Here is a 20814-nt window from a genome sequence, read left to right as displayed (position 1 = left end):
TTCTCTTCAGAAACTACCCATATGCAATGTTCTTACCCCAAGGCACATGCTGGTAAATGCTAAGGAGGATATTCCTCTCTCTCTCAAGGATATGCTCTCTCATGTTTCCACAGAGTGAGAACATGCAGACAGTTTGTCTGCCTTGTTGTAAATCAGTACATAAGTTGACTTGCAATAAATAAATTGTTTAAAATAAAATGGCCCACCCATATTCTTAGAACAAAAATTTCAAATACACTTTTTGTAATGTAGAAGAGAGCTAATACAGAAAAACAAAAACATTGCAGATTAATTCATGTCTTTCTTCTAAGAGAATGATACCTTGACCACTGTTTCATACAGAAATGATTGGGACACAAAAAAAACCTGCAGTGATCAGCAATAAATGCCTGAGATCATGATATATTTCCTACAGAGGTATTTACTTTAGTTGCAAAATTAACTAAATGATACAAACTTATTAGATCATGTGTCCTGCCTGCTGTATAATACAGACTGCAGAACTTAATCTAGTCCCTCCATTATAGGTACCATAACTGGCGTTTAGCCAGAGTGTAATCAATAAATCCATTCAGGTTTTTATAATAAAAACTCTAAGACCCTGGTTGTTCCTTAGAAAACACATAGTTTCAAGTTTCAGTAATAGGTATAGCGTGAACCTGTCTCTTCCACATATGGTAAGTCTTACTAAGTCATTGCTTGATTTCATTTGTAATAACATGAACAGACTGAGCTTCTTAGTATAGGGCTGTTTTCTGATATTAGAATATTTTTCTGTTTTTCTGCTATACCTCTAATTTTTTCAGTATTTTAAAATTATTTTTAAATCTATAACAAGAATGTATATGGTATTCCATTATGGGATGCAACTATGCTGTAAAAACAATTTCTTTTTCAGGTCATTCCTGATTTATTTATACAGTCTTTAGATCTAGCTGTGGTGCTTGGTCAAGAAAAACAGAAGTACTTCTCCAAAAATTGAACAATAGTGCAACTGAGGCTGGCAGCATAAACTGATGAAAGTGAAGAACCACCTTTTCAGGACTAAATGACTCATAACTGACAAAGTGAGGGTAGCCCGTTTGGAGCTCTGGCTAGCCTTTGGGCCCTCTCCTACGTCATAGTGATAGTAATCCATAGGAGAAGAAAGCTATCAAATGTACAGAGAGGAATATAAATATGACCAAAGTGGCTAGGAAAATATTCTTTACTTGTTCTTGGAGTAAAAATAAGGTTCCACAAAGACTAAGCTAGGGCGATAGAAGGACATTTGGGAAGAATACACATGTAGCATCAGTGGGCTATGCAAAAGTGTGTTGTTGGCCTTTGTCCAGTTTCCAATTCTATAACTGAAAAATGTCAGAACCTCAACCTTCTTTAATAATAGTTTCATGGTTTCACAGGAAAAGGTCATCTGGGTAGATGCAGAGCAGATACTATGACTCTCTGATAGGCTGAAGGATTAGATCGAGTTTAGGAACATTAATAAAAAGTTCAAGCTACTTGTACTATCGTGCATGCTATTTTCTCTTCAAAGTTATTACACCTTTCATCTACAAGGTTATTAAGCTTTCCAACACACTTAATATCCATTCAAAGGTGAAAAAGAAGTTTCACACTGAATAAAAAAAAAAATAAAAATTAGGCATCCTGAAACTAATCAACACCTTCCCATTTGTCCTCCCACCTCACAGAGAGCGTGCTATTGCCCAGAAGGTGGATTCATGCATTTATCTCATTATTTTTACGACCTATACTTTTGATTAAGTTGAAATGTGTTAGACAACTATGAAAATTATACTCTTCAAATACCAAAGATATTTCCACTTTAGTTTTCTGTAAAAATACTTTTGATGTGATGCATTAAAATCACACTAAACACAGCAAGTTAAGACATAATGTAGACTTTATGCAGGTAAGTCTACAGCAGAGTCTCTAGGTTTAATTTAAAACATTTCTACCAGAGTCAAATTTTCAATATTATACTTCCTTGGAATAAAACAAATAAATTACCTTTTATAATATGTTATCTATTATCACTGGTAGGTTTTTTTTTTTTTAAGATCACACTGACAATCTTCTAAAAGTCACTGCTTAACGCTTTTCTACATTCACTAGTGTATTGATTTCTGTAACCTATTTACATTTTAAGCCTGCATTTAATCATGCACCCTTCATGAATTTAGGCCAGCCTAGAGCCTTTGTAGGTATGACAAGATCTCAGATATAAATTTGACACTGTACTTAGATTTCCATTGTAAGTACACAGAAACATCGATTTCTACAAGGATGACAGTCTGGCAGTCACTAATGTATTTCAAAATTGACTAGGTCATTTATTCTCTCAATCTAAATAGCCATTTACTGACAGGAAGCCATTAAAATGAATGGGAAATCTTATTTTATAAAAACAGTAAGGAGATGTTTTCCAGATTTCTACTGCAATTCCTTCCATTTCATTCTAAGATAAAACCTTTAATAAATTATGCAATTATTAATCTTAGTATTTTCTTTTCTGGACTTTTTTTTTTTTTTTTAATCTTTAAATACGCAGCATGCAACTGTCCTAGTATAAGAGGACAGAAAAAAAAACTCAGTGAAAACAAGCATCAGATATTTTTAGATTTTTTTTTTCTGAGGAAATAGTTCTAATCTATGACATTTGAAGAAAGATAGAGAAGGGGGGCTGAATTAGTGTTTTTATTAAAAAAAAAAAAATTCCTGTTTCCCTTTTAAAATCAAATTATCAATAGACGGAAAATTTAATTCTCTGAACATCTGCTGTTCTTAGATCAAATGGTTTAAAGTGATTCTGTATGAGGCAAAGCAGGCAGAGCAGGTGCTGATCAGCAGGAATTGCTTTTCAATAAAAATATATTTCAAGATGGGCAACCCTTCTTGCTCCATTGTCCTCTGTTTGTCAGTTTTGATAAGAGAGCAGATTGCTTGTTGGACTCAATCTTGTACAAAATTTGGGTTGGATTTAGTTATAAAGCATAGGCCAGGACCTTGCACTTCAAAAATTCCTTGCTTAAGGACAGTGCTGGTGCTCTTTACTCAGTAGTCATTGTAACCAGAAACTGATTCAATACATTTTAAACCAAATATATGGGAATTACACTTTATGTATAGTCATTCACAAATATGAAAAAAGCTAATATTCTAGGTCCATTTTCTTTTCACAGCAGGTTATATGGAGATACTTACATTGCTGTCCTGGTTTCAATTAAGACAGAACCAATTGTCCTTTCAGTAATTTTTCCTTTCAGTTAAGTTTCTTCCAAGTATTCATAGCTGCAGTTCCCAAAGTTACCTACATTTTTGAGTGAGTATTTGTTCCTAGAATTGATAACACTCGATGTTTACAGTTGCTACTAAGGTAATGACAGAAATTATAAGCAGAAAAACCCATGTGTAAACTTATCCCTATAGAAACCTATGTCACTGATAGTTCACTTATGTTACAGAAGGAAAGGGTGTAAAACGGTCACACAAGCAGGGAGCAGCGAATAGAACAGGTTACCAAAAATCCTATATAGGTCATTCTCGGTTTAAAGCTGAGGGGTCATGAGGGTCACACTCCCTTCTTTCATGGCTGGCATCTGAAGAGGATAGTTATCTTGGAAGCCCAGTACTGCTTTTGCGTAGTTTTAATTATTTCTATTATTAGTAATATTAGTATTAATATTATTACACTTTTCCCATTGTTACTGTTTTATTAAAGCTGTTTAAATTTTCCAGTCTATAAGTCTCTCTCCCTTTCCTCCTTTCCCTGGTGGGGAGGAAAAGGCTTGACAGAGAGCATCTGCCACTGTTTTTAATTCAGCCCACCCTTAAATGGTGACAATTGCTGGCTGATAAATAACAAAGCCTGATACCTAATTTTGGAAGCTAATTTCCCTGGGCTATCTGTCCAAGGAAAAGAATTTGTGTGGAACCCTTAGCTTAAAGATCCCTAACTTAATCCAGTCACAAAAGGGTCAGGTGTTGCAGTCCCTGATTTGGGGAGATTACTGTAGTCCAGACATACTGTGGAAGATGGAGATGATGGCAGCTGAGGCCAGCATCATTGCTCTACAGTGCCAGTGTGACATGAGAAAGCTGCCACCTGTATCAGAGTTTCAATGTCATTCTGTCTCCCTGTATCTCTTAGTGTTCGTACTTGGAATGTTCTGATTTAATCTGTTCCTAGCAGAATGAGAATCATCTGCTTTACATCGTGATAATACTCCTTGGCAGAGTAGTAGACAACAAATTACTTCAGTGCATTAATATTCATATTTGAGGGTCTTATTTAAAGTACACCTTTGTGAACACTGTTCAGACTTGCATCCAGCAAATATTTTTAATTTAAATCCAGTTCTTTCTTAGAATATAAACACTTTTATTACTACCATGTTCATAAGCTGCATAAATACAAGACCTTTTTCACCTCTGACATTTCTTGTTTTAATACATTTCTCATAATTATGAAGAAAATTAAATATGGCTTACCATATGCTAGCTGCTAGCTATAGACTGAGAAATATCCTGGTGTCCCACACAGACATATTTTAAAACAAAATTATATAAAGGAGAACCTTGTAGGCTGTAGACCTGAGGCTCACTGTTCATAACTGAACTTCCCAGCCAAAAGCTAGCTCTGTCTTTACTCAGTTTGATGAATAAGGCCCAGATCTTGCTTTACATCATCTTTGTCCGATTCGCATAACTATATTCCTGATTTTAATGATGAGCTTTTTCTCACCAAATAAGCAAGAATTAGTTAAAAATGAAAGCAGGTTTGCTGCAGGTCAGTGTAGAGATTATGCTTTAGCCGTGCCTATTTGTATCACACTTCCATGAAACTTACAAGTCTTCTACTTCTTCAATTATTAAAGCCAAAGAAGTGGAGAAAATGTTGTTTTCTAATAAAAATGTCTTTTGGTTTATGTGCTCCTTACTCCAGATACTACACACAGAGGCTAATAAATGCTGTTGGTTTTTAATGTTTTCTTCTTGGGTGTTACACGATAACAGTAATGGTCTAGCATCAAAAGTAAATGTTAAACAAAGTCGGAATTAATTTCCAAGCACATAAAAATACTTACAATGTTTTGTCCTTCATTAGTTATTTCATCTTTTTCAGTTTAGCTCATTGTAGATGTCCAGAGGCTTATACAGGCTTATTGACTTCTTTATCAAATGTTCTGCAAGGACTTGTTTAAAAAGGGTGTTGGTATTATATACTTTAAAGCATTTTCTCATTTAATAATCCGGAACATGACAGACAGCTTTGATTATGCAAACAAAACCCAGAGCTTTGTTTCATAATATTTTCCTCTGGTTATTATTGACTGCAAATAGTAACTGCTTTTCAAATAATTTTTCTGCCCTTTATTTTGCTCTGTGTTTTGCACTAAAAGCTTCTATTACCTTTTGCTTCTTTTCATGGTGTTGTCACACAAGGACTTGATCTTTCCAGAAGGAATTGGTGTTCTTATCTGCTCCCTGTCAGCACTTTTTGGTGTTGTTTAAATAAAATAATCATAGAAACATAGAATGGTTTGTGTTGGAAGGGACTTTAAAGCTCCTCTAGTTCCAACCCCCCTGTCATGTGCAGGGACATCTTCCACTAGGCCCAGTTGCTCAAAAAATAATGTTAAAGATCAAAACTATGTTTCTTTTCTGCATACATTGTATTCAGAATAGGACAACAGATATCAAAGAAACAACAGCAAGGAACCCTGAAGTATCATCTAATTCACTCCACTCTTCAAAAGCTGAACCAACCATCTTTAAAAACATTCTTGATGTATATTCTTCTAACTTGTTTTAGAGAACTGTCAATGACATAGATTTTACCTTTGCTAGTAACCAGTCTCATTGTTTAGGTATTTCTAACAATTAACCAATATTCCTGCTTCTTAAGTTGCTGGTCTTTAATTCTTGTGCACTACCAGCTGGTTTGTGGGATTGAGTAAGGATTATGATCTGTTTGCAGTGAAAGTGCAGATGAAGTAGGAACATCATTGCTTTTTTAGAAAACCAAAGACATACACCCGAAAGAGCTGCTTGTGCAACAGCGTTTACCCTGGGGCAGCCCATAACACAACACACCTTCCTCTTTTACTGACAGCTTTCTAAAATCCTAATTTGTCCTCTCCCCGTCCACTCTGCAGTAAGAACTGTGGACATGACATGAGAAAGGATTGAGGACACCGTGGATGGGCCTTCCTCACTACCTGTAGACTGGGTTGACCAGAAGCCCAGGTGGGACCATTCCCTTAGTCTCTTCTCCTCAAGAATGGGTTCAGGTTAAGTAGGACAGTGTAGATATATGGGACTTTTGCAAAACGAGTTTTGGTGAGTGCATTGTGGTAAGTACTCTTGTACTGGGGCAGAAAGATATTAGAAGTTGAAAAAGTTGATGGCATGTAAGCTTTGCTTCAGGGTCACCCACTAAATGAGTCATTGAACAGGTCTGGCAACCAGGAGATGAAAATCAACAACATCCTGGCAGAAGGAGAAAGCTTCATGTACACCTCACTCCCCTCTACCTCTTCCCACCACTCCCTGCTCCCCGTCAGCACCCAAGGGGAAATCCAGGCCCAGCCCAAGAGGGCCTGATGCACAGTGACCGCCTGGTTCTTCCTTCTGGTAACTTAACATGCAACATCTCCAGCTACTGCTGGTCAGCCATGGGCCACACAGCCCACACACGAGGGATACTGTCAAAGTGTGCTAGGCCAGCTGTTGACAACTCATCCTGTCAATGGCCACTCACATCCAGTGGTGGTTTCTGATGACAATGGATGTAACCATGCTGTGGGTTGTCCAAAACAGCAGTTTTGACAGAGTTGCTATTTACTATTTTGATGCTACACCCTGGCGATTGTAACCCAAATCCTTCCCAAACAAGGTCCTCGTGCATGTCTGTCTCTCCCTCTTCTCACAAAAGCAAGTGGCTGACTGAAGTGTGCAACGTCCCCCTTTATCTCCCTTCTGTCACCAGGAAATGTTCTCCCATAGTCCTGGCCATGCTCTGGAGGTTTTCCCACTCCACAGAAGTCTGTTACAGGAGTCAGGAGGGGGGTGGCTTGTATCACCAAATGGCTGCCACTCCAATGGGCATCAAGAGCACTTCCAGCCATGCTCTGGACTAAAAACATAACATGGGCCTTTCTAATAATTTCTAATAACCCTTAGACTGGGTTCCTGTGTCCCAGAATGCTCTTGGGACTGTTTATTTTACTAATATTGGCATAGGCTGATTTTATAGGATGTACCCCTTTCACAGGAAACGTCTTCAAGTTTACATCAACACCTTAGGTCTTAGGTCTGCCACACACAGACACGCAAATAAAGACTTGCCTAATTTGGGGCTGTGTAGAGGAAGTTTTGAGTATGAGTGCACTCATTTTTCTCTCCATTGATCAATCTGTTTCTTAGTATATTTTGTACCTCAGAGAAAATGGTTCAGCAGCAACACATCTGCCCTCTGCTCCCTTATAAATAATGGTCCTTCTAGCTATTTATCCTTGATACTGTTTTACAATCATTTACACTTTGTTGATTATGTCACGTACTCTTGAATGCTTTCCAATCTAACTTATGCTATTGGTATTTCTAACCTTGCTTCCCAAGAGATTTGAGTAGGAGGCATGCTAGATGATTTTCTATTCTCAGCTCTCATTGATAGAAACCTCCGGTTGTAGTGTCCAAAAGCTGACTGTAGATCAGGACTGGGAATGCATAGGCAGAAAGGGGGAGAAAGCACTCAGGATCTTTGTGTGAATGCACCATTCATGGTAAGAAAATCTCTCATCATTAGCTGCAGTTTGGCTTTTTTTTTTTTTTGGTCTCGTAGACTTTTCTTTACACTCTTTCCTGACACTCCCTTGTTGCTCATAGTTTATCTCCCACTGTCTCCTAATCTGTTAATTTTTCAGCTGTTTTTTGTGTACATAAAGCCTTGTCCTTTTGTTAGGTATCACCAGTAACCAAAACAGTGACAACATGACAGCCAGTTACACTTTTTCATTCTCAGTCTCCACGTGACACCCACTCAAGCAACAGTCCTGACACTATGAATCACCCACAGCCTTCCATATCTTTTTGTCCTCAATTACTTTTGCAGCACAAATTACAATTTTTTACACCATCCCAGGAAATTTCAGGAATGATAATACTACTTTTTCATTCTCTCAGTAAATAATTGTTTTCTTCCCCACCTAAATTCCAGAAATCCTTACATCTAGCTGACAAGCAGCAGATGAAAAAGAAAAAAGAAAACAGAAAAAAAGAAAAAAAAAGAGAAAAGAAAAAAAGAAAAAAGAAAGCAGAAAAAAAGAAAAAAAAAACAGAAAAAAAGAAGAAAAGAAAAAAGAAAAAAAAGAAAAAAGGAAAAAGAGAAAAAGGAAAAAGAAAAAGAAAAAGGAAAAAAGAAATAAGAAAAAAGAAAAAAATAAAAATGAAAAAGAAAAAGGAAAAAAGAAAAATGAAAAAGAAAAAAAGGCATTCTGTTCTACAAATTAATACTATGTCATCACATGATGTCATAAGGGGAGAGAAGGGTGAACTAAATTTCACGGGATGCTCGCCTATATAATTTCATAACTTCTGAGCACTGACCTTGTCACCTGAGATATTCTTAGAACAACATTTTTAACAATATCTATTAGTCCAGCTGAAACCACTTCTCTTTATTAAAAGTTTTGTTCTTTTACTGCCCAGTGGTTTCCATTACCTTAGAGAAGACAGGTTTTACTGCTTGAATGCACAGAGATCTGTTCAGATCTTCATCTCTGAACTTGTTTACTCAAGCACACATCCTTTGCTTTTGAATTTTCTGACACCTACCTTACTCAATCTACCCTAAACACAGACGCATCTATTTTTCTGCCATTCTGACATTCCTATGCCTACTCAGAATTCTCTATTGAATAAAATTCAAACTGCTGCTTCTCGGCATCGAAAATTTTACTCCTCTCTACTTATCCAGTGTCTTGCAAGTTATTCAGTCATACCTTAAGACACCTCCTGCTCTTCCAAAAATGCAACATTCAGTAACAGATGACTTTCTGTTTTCTACATTTCCACTTAAAAAACCTGAATTCTTTAAAATTCATTTAATTTCTTACAACACCCAACTCAGAAGTGGTCAAAAAGTAGTCGTATCATTATTTTGTCATGCAGACATGAAAACAACTTATAAAAATATGTAATCATATGTCTATTAATTTATCTGTATTCTCTAGCTTGTGTGTATTACATCTGTGTTACTCTTTTGACCTCTCTGCAAATACAGTTTTCTGGAATATCAGCAATATATAAAAGCTGAAATACAAAGGTCACAGGTTATAACAAGTTAGGAATTTCAACACATTTGAGAACAGTAGATTACCACAAAGACCTGAGTAACAGTAGAAACATGGACAGTGTATATCAAGAAACACACTGTTAGGATTTCTGACATTGAATATGACTTTACATCATTATCCAACTCACTTAAACAAAATGCCAGTTGTTCCAGATTTACTAGAACTAGAACCAAACGCAAATAATCACAATAAATTTTGGAGGAGAAAATATAGAGACAAGATACTTGTCAAGATGTGCTGTGTTTCTGAAAGACATCTTGTTCAACAAATTAAATGTGAGAGATTTGGCAGCAAAAATCCAAGCACAACTTAGGTTTCACACAGAGAAGAATCAAGCCACACTGCAGAAAAGCAAAAGTTACTTTCCCCATTACTCTGGTGACACTACATGTGGAATAAAATTTACGTTAGACAAATCAAAACATTGAAAAACTGGAAAGTGTTTGGAGAACCACAACTTTTTAAGGTGTTTAAAGGAGGAAGGCTTACAAGAAGAAATTAATGGAGTTTTTTTCTTTTCTTTGTTAAGGTATGGTTAGAGAAAAAGACTATTATTCACTGTTATTGTTTATGTCCATATACTAGGAAACAAAACCTCAGCTAGCATAAATCTGTGCATTTTATATGAAAATAGAGTAGCTATGCTGATTTATATTAGTGGAGGATAAGGCACTCAGAAGAGAAGCAAAATTTAAGTTTATATGAAGATATAGTAAGTGAATTTTAGTAGAATATAATGAAAAAAAAAAACAAACTGTAAAGAACCATGACATTTTAGAGCAACCTCCCCAAAGAACTGGAACAATGGAGACTACTATGACTACGAAAGTAAGAAGTGTTACAAATTGTAATTATTAATGGTAAAGATGAAGGACATCATCAATGTGACTAGGGCTTTTTTTTTCCTACTTCAAACTTGTGGGATCAAACTAAGAGATTGAATTAGAAGATTATAAAGCTGTGATGTGTTTTTCTTACTTTTATACACATTTTTAGATGACAATAAACACCACAGATTTGTGGTCTCTCGAATTACTATCCTGACATTTATACAAACAATAACAGATGATCATGCTTTAGAAAAGCACAATGAAAATATTTTAAAACCTCACTAAACAGCAGTGTCTGATTCCTGTAAGAAGTGTTGTTCAGTGGCACTACTGTCATTTGCAACAATCTAAATTCTGACACGTACTATTATAAAAGGAGGGCATTCTCCCCTTGCGACAGTCATGTCATTTAATCATATATATCGTGTAGTATATATTTTATGTTCTTTTTGATATGCTGCCATTCCACCTGGCAGGCTCACAAGTTTGGAAGACATTCTCTCTTTCACTCACTGTCTTCCCTCTCTGCCCTTGCAAAATATAACTGTTCCCTACAAAATGGAACAGATGCAACAGGAGACACTGAAAGGTTAACACCGACTTCCAGCTGAAACTTGAGTCCAAATTCTCCCATCATGTGCACAGTTTATGTGTTGAATCAAACTGTGGGCTCAAGGCTAGCGTCAGCCAACTGGCTCAGCATTAAGCAGAGCTTTACTCCAGAGTGCTCTATGGAGACTATGACATAGGAAGAGGTGGGAATCAATCCAGCTCTCCCAGATCCTGGAAGAGAATTTGGACTACTCTTCCCTTGAGCAAGAAGATGGGCGGTCTGTCATCCTGTGCAGGTCTAAATTCAAGAGGTTCAGACTGGGAATGTACAATGAGCTGGACTCTTCAGGGAAGAAGTGCAGAAGGACACTTTGACAAATGATCTCAGGTGAGAACAGCAACCAGCTACTCAGTCCTGTCGAGACTGTGGCAGTTCTGGCAGACTGGTACCCTAGAACCTCATTCAGGAGACAAGGGGAAATGTGGGCACACACAGTTTATAAATATCCAAACTTTTCACCGGCAGGTGTTGCTGATTATGATGCCTACTTGGAGAGTATTTGAGCAAGTATTCACATTTTTGTGAATCTTTGGGTGAGTGAAAAAAGGGAAAACTGGAAGCAGGACCACCTATGGACTGTTGGAAATCTGGTGCTGGGACAGGTTAAGATCTACAGCTGCAACTGCAGGAGTGTAACACTGAGAGATCAGGAGATTTGAGAGTCTGGAAATACAAGAGAGACAACTCCCTCAAAGTGGTGGGGACAAGGCAAGACGCGGTGGTGACTAGGGAACGAGTGTGATCTGAGGAGTTGAAGAAGTGTTGGTGAGGACATATGTGGGGTCCAGAAAGAAAGACTGTAAGTAGAAGAAAATTGTAAGCAAGAGATGTGTAAATGAGAAGAAAACCAGAAAGAAGGAAACAGAGTTGTCTGTGCCAGAAAAATGGGATTTGGAAGAGAAATCAAGGGTAAGAAAGAGAAAGGAGGGGTGCTGGCTTCAAGTTAAAGAACACATGAAAAAGAAAAGAGACCATGTTTTGAGTGAATGGGCAGAAATATATGTATTCACAAGAGACATATATTCTGAAAGCCTGTAGTGAAGCTGGCACGAACTGAGTCTCTCTCAGTCATGGTAATGTTTAGAATTAGAATGTTTAGGCCTAATTTTGCAAGTTTCCCATAATCAGAGTTTCTAAAAGTCACTAACAAAACAGATGTATAAATTCTCTGTTTGTTATTAATAAATGACTGTATCATGAAGTTCTTATTAAAAATCTATCTAATATGTTTATACAAAAAACATAAAAACAGAATGTTGCACAATCTGCTTTGCTATACTCTTGGCCAGAGTTAAATAAAAATCCCATAATGAAGTGGTTCACTTCTAGCAACACAGCTCTGCTGGCTATACAGTAGATGCAAGTATGCATCTTAAAGGTTTCCTTTACTTTTGCTACAAAATGCATAGCTCTGTATGAGCAGCATGATAGCAGAGGTACAACTAAGCGTTGTTTTAATCTCTCAGATGGCTAAATGAGAGATCCACAGAGTCATAAGTACTTTTACAGTTTTCTGTCCCTTAAGTCATTTCCAGGGAGGAAAAGCCAAGGATGATTATATTATTCTTCACACTACTAATAGGTGTAACTTCCTCCTCCTCTGATATCTGGAGGTTATATATAATATTTTTGTCATTCCTATCTTAGGAGGAAGGAACTGAAGTAATTCCCTATACTGACAACATCAGGAATCTTAGTCTACCCTCCCCAAAAGAAAGTTAAAGGCCGAATGTGTTAAAATTCACCTCAGACATCTGCACATATCTGAAAGGAAGCACTTATTTTATTCCTATCTAAATCTATCCATAAGGGTAGATCTTTGGTCTTAAAAGTATCATCCTGCTCTTAAAAAAAAAATAAAAATTGCCTAACTGGCATTATGCTTCTAATTTTTTGTCTTATATCTGTTCAGTTTACAAATAATAAATGTTCTTGTAATTGTGCCAGCCTTGCATACTCATTCTGAAATGTCACACTGTGGGCTTTCTCATGTGTGTGTCAAAGAACAGGCGCAAACACAATTTGAAGTTAGTAGAAATCTACCCACTGAAATGCATTCAACAGGCTTAAGACTAGAATTAGAGATTCCAACAATAAAATTTGCATCTAAATCCTAGCATTTTCCATGGATTATATAGGTTTAAATAATCCCAGAATTTCACAGTGGAACACAATTTTTTTTTGTCATGATGCACAAGGTACATATGTGTGCATGTGTCTGTCCCTGAGGACCCAATTAGATTCAGCTGTCCAGAATAAACACAAAAAATAGCCTGACATGCAATACAGATGGCTGTGTATTGATGTGATACATGAGCTAGCTGTAAACAAGAATCAGAACGTACCTAGCCACAGTCACAAGATACAGTGCAAACCACTGTACTTTGAATGTCAGAGATTTAACCACCCTGAGTGTCATGCCAGACAGCTGCTGGTATCCTTTAGAGCCGCCTTGGCTGTTCTCACACAGTTTTGCAGCCTGGGGTGCAATCCAATCCATAGCCCCTCTTCAGAGGAGCTTACAATTGTAGGAAAGCAGCATATGAAGAGCAGAAGAAATGACAATATGTCAACATATTATATTATTTTATCTTCAAATTTATCTTTCAAATGTTCAGCACTATGATTATAAATCAGGCACTTAATTTGAAACAGTTATAGTATCATAGAATCATTTTGGTTGGAAAAGACCTTTAAGATCATAGAGTCCTACCATTAACCTAACATAGTCAAGTCTATCCCTAAATCTTGTCTCTAAGAACTTCACCTATGTGTCTATTCGCTTTGACATTAAAATCAACATTAGTTCCAGATATGCGGAGATCAGATGCATGGAGTAAGTGTGATGTTTTTACAGTCTAATTTTAATTACAAATCGCTCCAACACCAGCCTCCAGGACTGTATTTCTGAGAGTTATACAAAATGATAAAATATATTATTACTAATATCTTAAACACAGTTATGTAAAACAACATAACAAATGCCACTATATTTCTACAGTAACATTAGGAAATCTAGAACTGAAATTTGAAAACAAGCTTTTAAGCTTAATCAGAAAAAAACCCACCATAGTCAGTTCATAATTCCACATCTCAGTTGTGTTCACAGTGCCATTCATTGTTAATTACATTTTCAGTGCTCTCTATTCCTCTCTTTCCATGAAAACAGACATCACAGAAAGAGATGTATCTCTAGCTATGACATCATCACACTAAAAACCAAGACCAGCTTACTAGCAAGACTGGTCATGCAATTAGCTGTCTGAAAAAATGCTTTTCACTAGAACCAAACTCTCCTCTTTGATCCCTTTTTCACTCCCCACAATGTCAGAACTCACACTTCCCATCTACCAGGCTCCTACCTCCCAGGTCTGCCTCAAGCCCTATGCATTAGCACTGATGTCCCCTTCCTTTCAAGCTGTTTCCTCAGAATCACCGTGACACTTCTTGAATTCCTTCTGCGTGGCACATAAAGCCCCCTCGCCATGCCCTAGCCTAGGAAGGTCTCCACTTCTCCTCACCTCCAGCAGAGGTCTGTCCAATGAAACCCCTGAAACCAAGTGTGCAGCTCCCAGCAGCAGAGGATAAGAGCTTCATAGGAGGCCACTGAGGACAACAGCTGCTTCCATCGCTTGCTGACAGGTGGGGTTGCTATGGCACAGCCTGTTCCCTCCTGCAATATGCTTGGCCAGGTCAGGGAACTGCAGCGTGACAAACCACTTCACTTCTTTCTTCTCAGAGGAATTAGGCAAAAAAAATCCCTTGTGAAGTTACTGGTGGTAAAGCAACAAGAAGAGAGAAATGTGATCGCTATCTAGTATCTCACATTAAAAACAAACAAACAAAAAAACCCAACTGATTGAAATTTAAGCAAACTTAATGTTTGTTAGAACTCAGAATTCCTGTGTGTTGTCTAAACTAAAGATTGTTCCCCTCTCTGTCAGTTTGGCCCCACTTCCAAAAGGAAAATAAATCTAATCACGCTAAGAGATTTGAAGATTTTTAATGCATCTGCCCATTAGCTTCCATTTTTTAACACTTTTATACTACTTGCATTCCAGTCATTAAAAAAGTAACAGGAAGGTAACTTATTCAAAAACTAAAAAAATTTCATTTCTGGCACCACATTGCAAACTAAAGTTGTAGAACATTACAATATATTAGGTGTACACAATCAAGCTAATCAAACTGTTTCAAATGTTTTACATAGAGATCCTGACAGCAAAACGGTCTCTTATATGAATTTCAAATCTAAAAAAAAAAAAAAAAAAGAGGTTAAAGTAAGCTGTTTTATTATACAGAAGAAGAGAAGGAAGATACCAGTGAAGCCAAAGATCTATATTCTCTTTCCACCACACACAAAGATACAATCTGAAACATTTGGAAGTGGAAGCATTCAAAATCAAAGAGCAGTCATCCAGATTTACAATCTACAAATCAGCAGTTAATGAGCGTGTATGTAGGTTTATTACTTACTGTAGCTTTCTACTTCAACCAGGGACACTACAGCTGATGATGCTTTGAATGCAACCAGCTTAAGTCCTTTTCTTCAGTTGCTTGAGTGTTCTTTGGCTAAAGCCCCATTCATCAAGAAAGATAAAGGAATTGTCCACCATGAGCAGGGGCAACTCCTGGAGTGTTGAACCCTCCTGAGGGAAGAGTGGGAAGAAAGAAGTTTTGGTTAAACTCCTCTCAGATACAGCTCTGTTATTGCTAAGTAGCTGCAGCTGCAGTAGGCTCTTATCCAGTGTGGTCCAGCCACTGTAACTAGGAACATTAAATAATTAACTAGGTTTTGTAGTTGTTTTTTTTTTTTTTTTTTTTCCTGAAAAGAGAAGGTTCAGATTCAATAGGCAGCAGGCTGAAGTAAAACTCAGATAATTGTCATATGCTACTAAGAAGATAGTACATGATGGGAAATAAGACATCTGATATTTACTCACTGAGCTTTCCATCTCATCTAACGGTATTTGTAGACCATACAATCCTGCTTTGGCTCCATTTTCTGAACTAAGTTGTGGGATAGGCAGTTAGCCTACTGTGACACAAAAATACATGAGTTCCAGACTTGGCAGCCAGATACATCACATCCTGGGCAAAAATCTGAAGATTTCATAATCATCTGAGTTGCACAACTTCTGGTGGTTTTCTCATAGCTTACCCTTTCATTCAAACAAAATGCTCTTACTTTTTCTTTTCTAAAAATATACTATGCAGTGTAAACCACTGTAGTGCCAATCCCTTCACCCAGATTTATTTAAAAATGTTTTCTGCCAACTGCAGATACAGGGAAAAATAACTGTGGTGTCTCGGCAAATATATCAGTTCTAGTAACGTTGTGGGAGAATGTGGAAATTGGGGAAAATTCCTGTTTTACTAAGCAGGTAAGAAAAAATATAACTAAAGCCAAGCTACTTTTGAAAACTCTTGCTTACACTTCTCCTCTTTTTGAAAAAAAATAAAAAGAAAAGAAAAGAAAAGAAAAGAAAAGAAAAGAAAAGAAAAAAAAAGTTCTTTCTCTACAACCTATTTTCCTATTTTAAGTAGCTGAAAAAGAGCGTTTTTAGAGCAATAGGACTAGGAGAATATTAACATACCTATGTAGATTTATTTTTCTGTGTTACAGACTTGGAACATATTTGGGAAAAAGATGAATCTGTGCAGAAAGAAACATTAAGCAAAACAAACTGATGTACTCTGTACTGTATGTTCAGTCACCAGTGAATCACATCCCATATTAATAAAAATAGTTACAGGTGGCCAACACTACTCACACAACTGTTTGCTGTTTAATTAGAGGCAATGGTGAAAATTGCTATTTTGGTGAATATCACAGTTCTTTCTAGAGTAAATTCAGCAGGTTATTTCACCAGGTCAATCATGGGAGATAAGAGAAGATTTACAAAGAGAGGGTAAAAGTAGATATAATAAATTCATTTGAAAAATGTACACTGTATATTATACATTTTGAACATATGTTACTAATTACATTATAACAAAATTACTCAGGTGGAATGCAATGAGACAAAAAGGCTATAACTGTATTTTGAAGAGTCCCATGAAGATTCCTCTAGGTTAAGTGAATCCCTAGGGTCCAAGCAGCCTGTGTTATTCTGTTCTTCTGTCATTTATTAGCATATGCCTATGCCAAGACATAGGCAGGGTGCTTCTGCAACAGAGTCTAGCCAGATATACTAAAGCATTTTTTAAATAATTGCCTGTATGCTTCGCTCACACTCTTAGATAGACACTGATGCAGTAGATTGTACTACACAGAATCATTTAGCCTGTCTCCAGCCTGGACCTTAGAAGGAAGCTCAATTCCAAAACAAAGAATTCTAGGAAAGCTTTTAGGGGAAGTAATGGTACTGAAGAAACTGGACAAAAAAGTTGTTTGTTTTTACTCTCTGGAGAGATGTTCTATTTCAATTCAACTCAGATGTCTTCATCATGATTTACCGTCAAAGAACAACTTCATGAAAATGACCACAATATGCTTTAAAATATTAGCAGCAGCAGCAACAACAAACCACTCCCCTGCCTGGCAAAAACAAAAACAAACACAAACAAACAAAAAAACAAAACACCATAAAAAAGTAATTATGACTATGGTCAACTCTGAAATGAAAAATTACCTAAGAATAATGAAGCCTGCTAAAATATATGCTAGAAGAGGTAGCTAAAAGATGAAAAAGAAGCTGACTAAAAGAGTTAAATCTCTGCCAGTAGCATGAGTGCAACTTAGAGACTATACCAAAGGTAAAAAGGATATGCATACTTCCTGTCATGAAAGACTTGAGAAAAGCAAAAGGAAGCCAGCATGGCTAAACAACAGCGCAAGAAAAAGATTAATAAATGCAACAAGGCAAGCTGGAAAACACTGAAGTGGTATCTAAATATGGAAACTAGAGAGGATGAAACTTTGGTAGGTTAAATATAAAAACAAGGCAAACCAGAAGACCACTTGAAGAAAGTTTCCAAAAAACAATGATAAGTATATTTTCAAACATATCAGGCACAGGAAGTCTGTCAGTGAGTCCAAAGAGCCAGCAGATATTCAGGAGATAAAAGGAGCACTCAGGGAAGATGATGCCATAAAAAAGAAACAAAATCGGTTGTCTATTTTCATGTTCATGTAGATGCACGTGAAAAAGCTCAAAGTCCAGAAACTTTCTTGACTGGGAACTCATTACAACATCTAACTCAAATCTGAATGTTTGTAAAAGAGGCTTTGGCAAAAATAGATAAAATAATAACAGCCAGGACTGGATTTCATTCACCAAGAAACTCAAGGATAAAATAGCTCAGCTCATAAGTGTGATGTGCAACCTTTGAATTAGAAGTGCCTGAGTGTCTGTGGACTGGAAGGGGGTAGATGTGATGCCAGTTTTTTAAATCAGTTCCAGAACAGACCCAATGAGCTAATAACTAGTAAACATATCATCTGGACAAATTGGTGGTAATTACAGCAAAGAACAGAATCAGCACACACATGAACAAATACAATATACTGTAGAATAGCTCAAGGCATTATTGATAAGGGAGGCTTTGTCTTACAAGCATTCTTTGGAGGCAACAAGCTTGTTCCTGGGGTGTATTAGAAGGGGGGTGGTTAGTAGGTCGAGAGAGGTTCTCCTTCCTCTCTACTCTGCCCTGGTGAGACCACACCTGGAATATTGTGTCCAGTTCTGGGCTCCTCAGTTCAAGAAGGACAGGGAACTGCTGGAGAGAGTCCAGCATAGGGCAACCAAGATGATTAAGGGAGTGGAGCATTTCCCTTATGAGGAAAGACTGAGGGAGCTGGGTCGCTTTAGTTTGGAGAAGAGGAGAGTGAGGGGTGACCTTATTAATGTTTATAAATATACAAAGGGTGAGTGTCACGAGGATGGAGCCAGGCTCTTCTCGGTGACAAACAATGGTAGGACAAGGGGTAATGGGTTTAAATTGGAACACAAGAGGTTCCACTTAAACTTGAGAAGAAACTTCTTCTCAGTGAGGGTAACAGAGCAATGGAACAGGCTGCCCAGGGAGGTTGTGGAGCCTCCTACTCTGGAGACATTCAAAACCTGCCTGGACACGTTCCTGTGTAGCCTCATCTAGGTGTTCCTGCTCCGGCAGGGCAATTGGATTAGGTGATCTTTCGAGGTCCCTTCCAATCCCTAGTGTCCTATGATTCTATGATTCTGTGATTCCTATTCATCTTGCCTTTTCCTGAATTGTATAGCCAGTGAATTGTGCTTGCTCTTTTGCCAGACACTCCAGTAATGGGTTGCATCTTTATTGTCACTAGTCCAGCAGACTGCAAACAGCACTTTGTAGATATTCCTTATTTTGTTCGTAAAGCTGCATCTCTAACCAGAGTGGGCTTAATATCTAATATGCAGCAGTTCAGGAATTTTTCCATGAAACTTTGGGAAAAAAGTGTTATAACCAAAATTTTCCATGCTATCTTGCCATGTTAAACATGCAGGGGGATTGGACTAGATGATCTTTCGAGGTCCCTTCCAATCCCTAACATTCTGTGATCCTGTGAAATACCACCACTGCAGTCTACCTGGATTTCTCAAAACTGTTCAATGAGGTGCTTCGTCAAAAACTCTTGTGGGATTTAGAATAAGATAGAGCATTTACTCATTAATTAAGACAGGATAAAGAATGGAAACACCCAGTAGCATTAATTTGATTCCTGTAAAAAGGTCTACATGTCTGCATGCTGGGACTGTGCTGCTCAAAATTTTAGAAAATAGAAAGGTGATACTGTTTCCGGAGACTCTTACATTATTCAAGGATAGGAAAGATAAGCATCAGCTATGAAGTGTAGAAAGAAAGCAGGAGACATAGTGACTGGATGCTAAAAGGGTAGATAAGATTCAGTGACAACCAGTGTAAAGTGCTGTGCAAAACAAAAATGCTAATGACCAGTACTCCACAAGAATGAGTTCAAGGATTACAGTAGATGTTTCTATGCTCAGTACCTAGTAACCATCAGAAAAACAAACAGTGTTTAAAAGTATTATGAAGAAAACAGAGAGCATCATTATGTCACTGAATAGACTGTACCCTCTTTCTTCCAATAGAAGGCATCAACAAATAGAACTAGTGATTGACTGGGTCAAAACAAACAAGGTAATGTAGCTGAGCTATGAAACCTTTTGCTGCAGAATTTTCAAAGAGTTAATGAAATACAAAATTATCAAGGGCTATTAAAAAAATTATAATCCCTGACACAAATTTAGGCATTGAGTCACAAGTTGCTGGAAGACAGGAGAGTATTCTGGGGAAGTAATACTGTAGGCTCTCTCTACTTCTCTATAAGTTGCCATGGAGAAGACTTAGGACAGACCTAATTGCAGTCTTCCAATACCTAAGAAGAGGTTACTGAGAAGATGGAGGTTGGACTGGAGATCTTCTGATGTCCCTTCCAACCTGAATGATTTTGTAATTCTACAATTTGCTAAGTTTCAGCACTACTGGAGACAGGCTACTAGGCTAGTTGTGCTGTGGTCCAACTCAGTATACTAATTCTCATCTTATACACATGCATGCATTAGAATACACACTTAGAAACTCAAGGTCAAACTCAACCTCAGCAGCAACTCACTATCTTTGCAAACCGAGTGATGCAAAGTGTCACTTATATTTGCAGCTTCAAGAAATAAAACTGGCTTCCTGAGTTTTACCTTAATGCTTTCAAAAAGACAAAAATAATTAAGTCTTCACAATTAATATAGATTAAAATATCATATCTGAGTAATTTAAAAGAAAATCAGTATCAGAGAGAAACTCATTCATAAACTGAATATTTACTGGGTTTTGGTAAATAATGAAGACACCAGTTTAATTGGCAATTTTAAAGCCAGTCACAGGACTGACATATTACTGCCAAAATGTGACAGATTCAGGAAGAATGAGCAAGGAAAAATGGGAGAAGGCAGTCTACTGTAAATTAAGCCTGTTCTATGTTGTATAGATGTACAAAATGTTAGAGGTATAAAATATATTATCTAAT

General features: G+C 37.2%; 1 long non-coding RNA gene across 1 annotated transcript in view; it reads right to left on the bottom strand.

Annotated features, from left to right (window-relative positions):
- LOC110363202 (uncharacterized) overlaps positions 1-20814 on the bottom strand; it is a 63638-nt gene that overhangs the window by 22397 nt on the left and 20427 nt on the right. The window contains exons 3-4 of the long non-coding RNA XR_010468232.1: positions 15282-15454; positions 14327-14578 (exon numbers count right to left, since the gene is read on the bottom strand). This is a non-coding gene — a long non-coding RNA (uncharacterized LOC110363202). The remainder of the gene's footprint in view (positions 1-14326; positions 14579-15281; positions 15455-20814) is intronic.

The sequence above is a fragment of the Columba livia genome, chromosome 1 (assembly GCF_036013475.1).
Source record: "Columba livia isolate bColLiv1 breed racing homer chromosome 1, bColLiv1.pat.W.v2, whole genome shotgun sequence".
Classification (NCBI taxonomy): domain Eukaryota; kingdom Metazoa; phylum Chordata; class Aves; order Columbiformes; family Columbidae; genus Columba; species Columba livia.
This window is presented reverse-complemented; position numbering and strand designations above follow the sequence as displayed.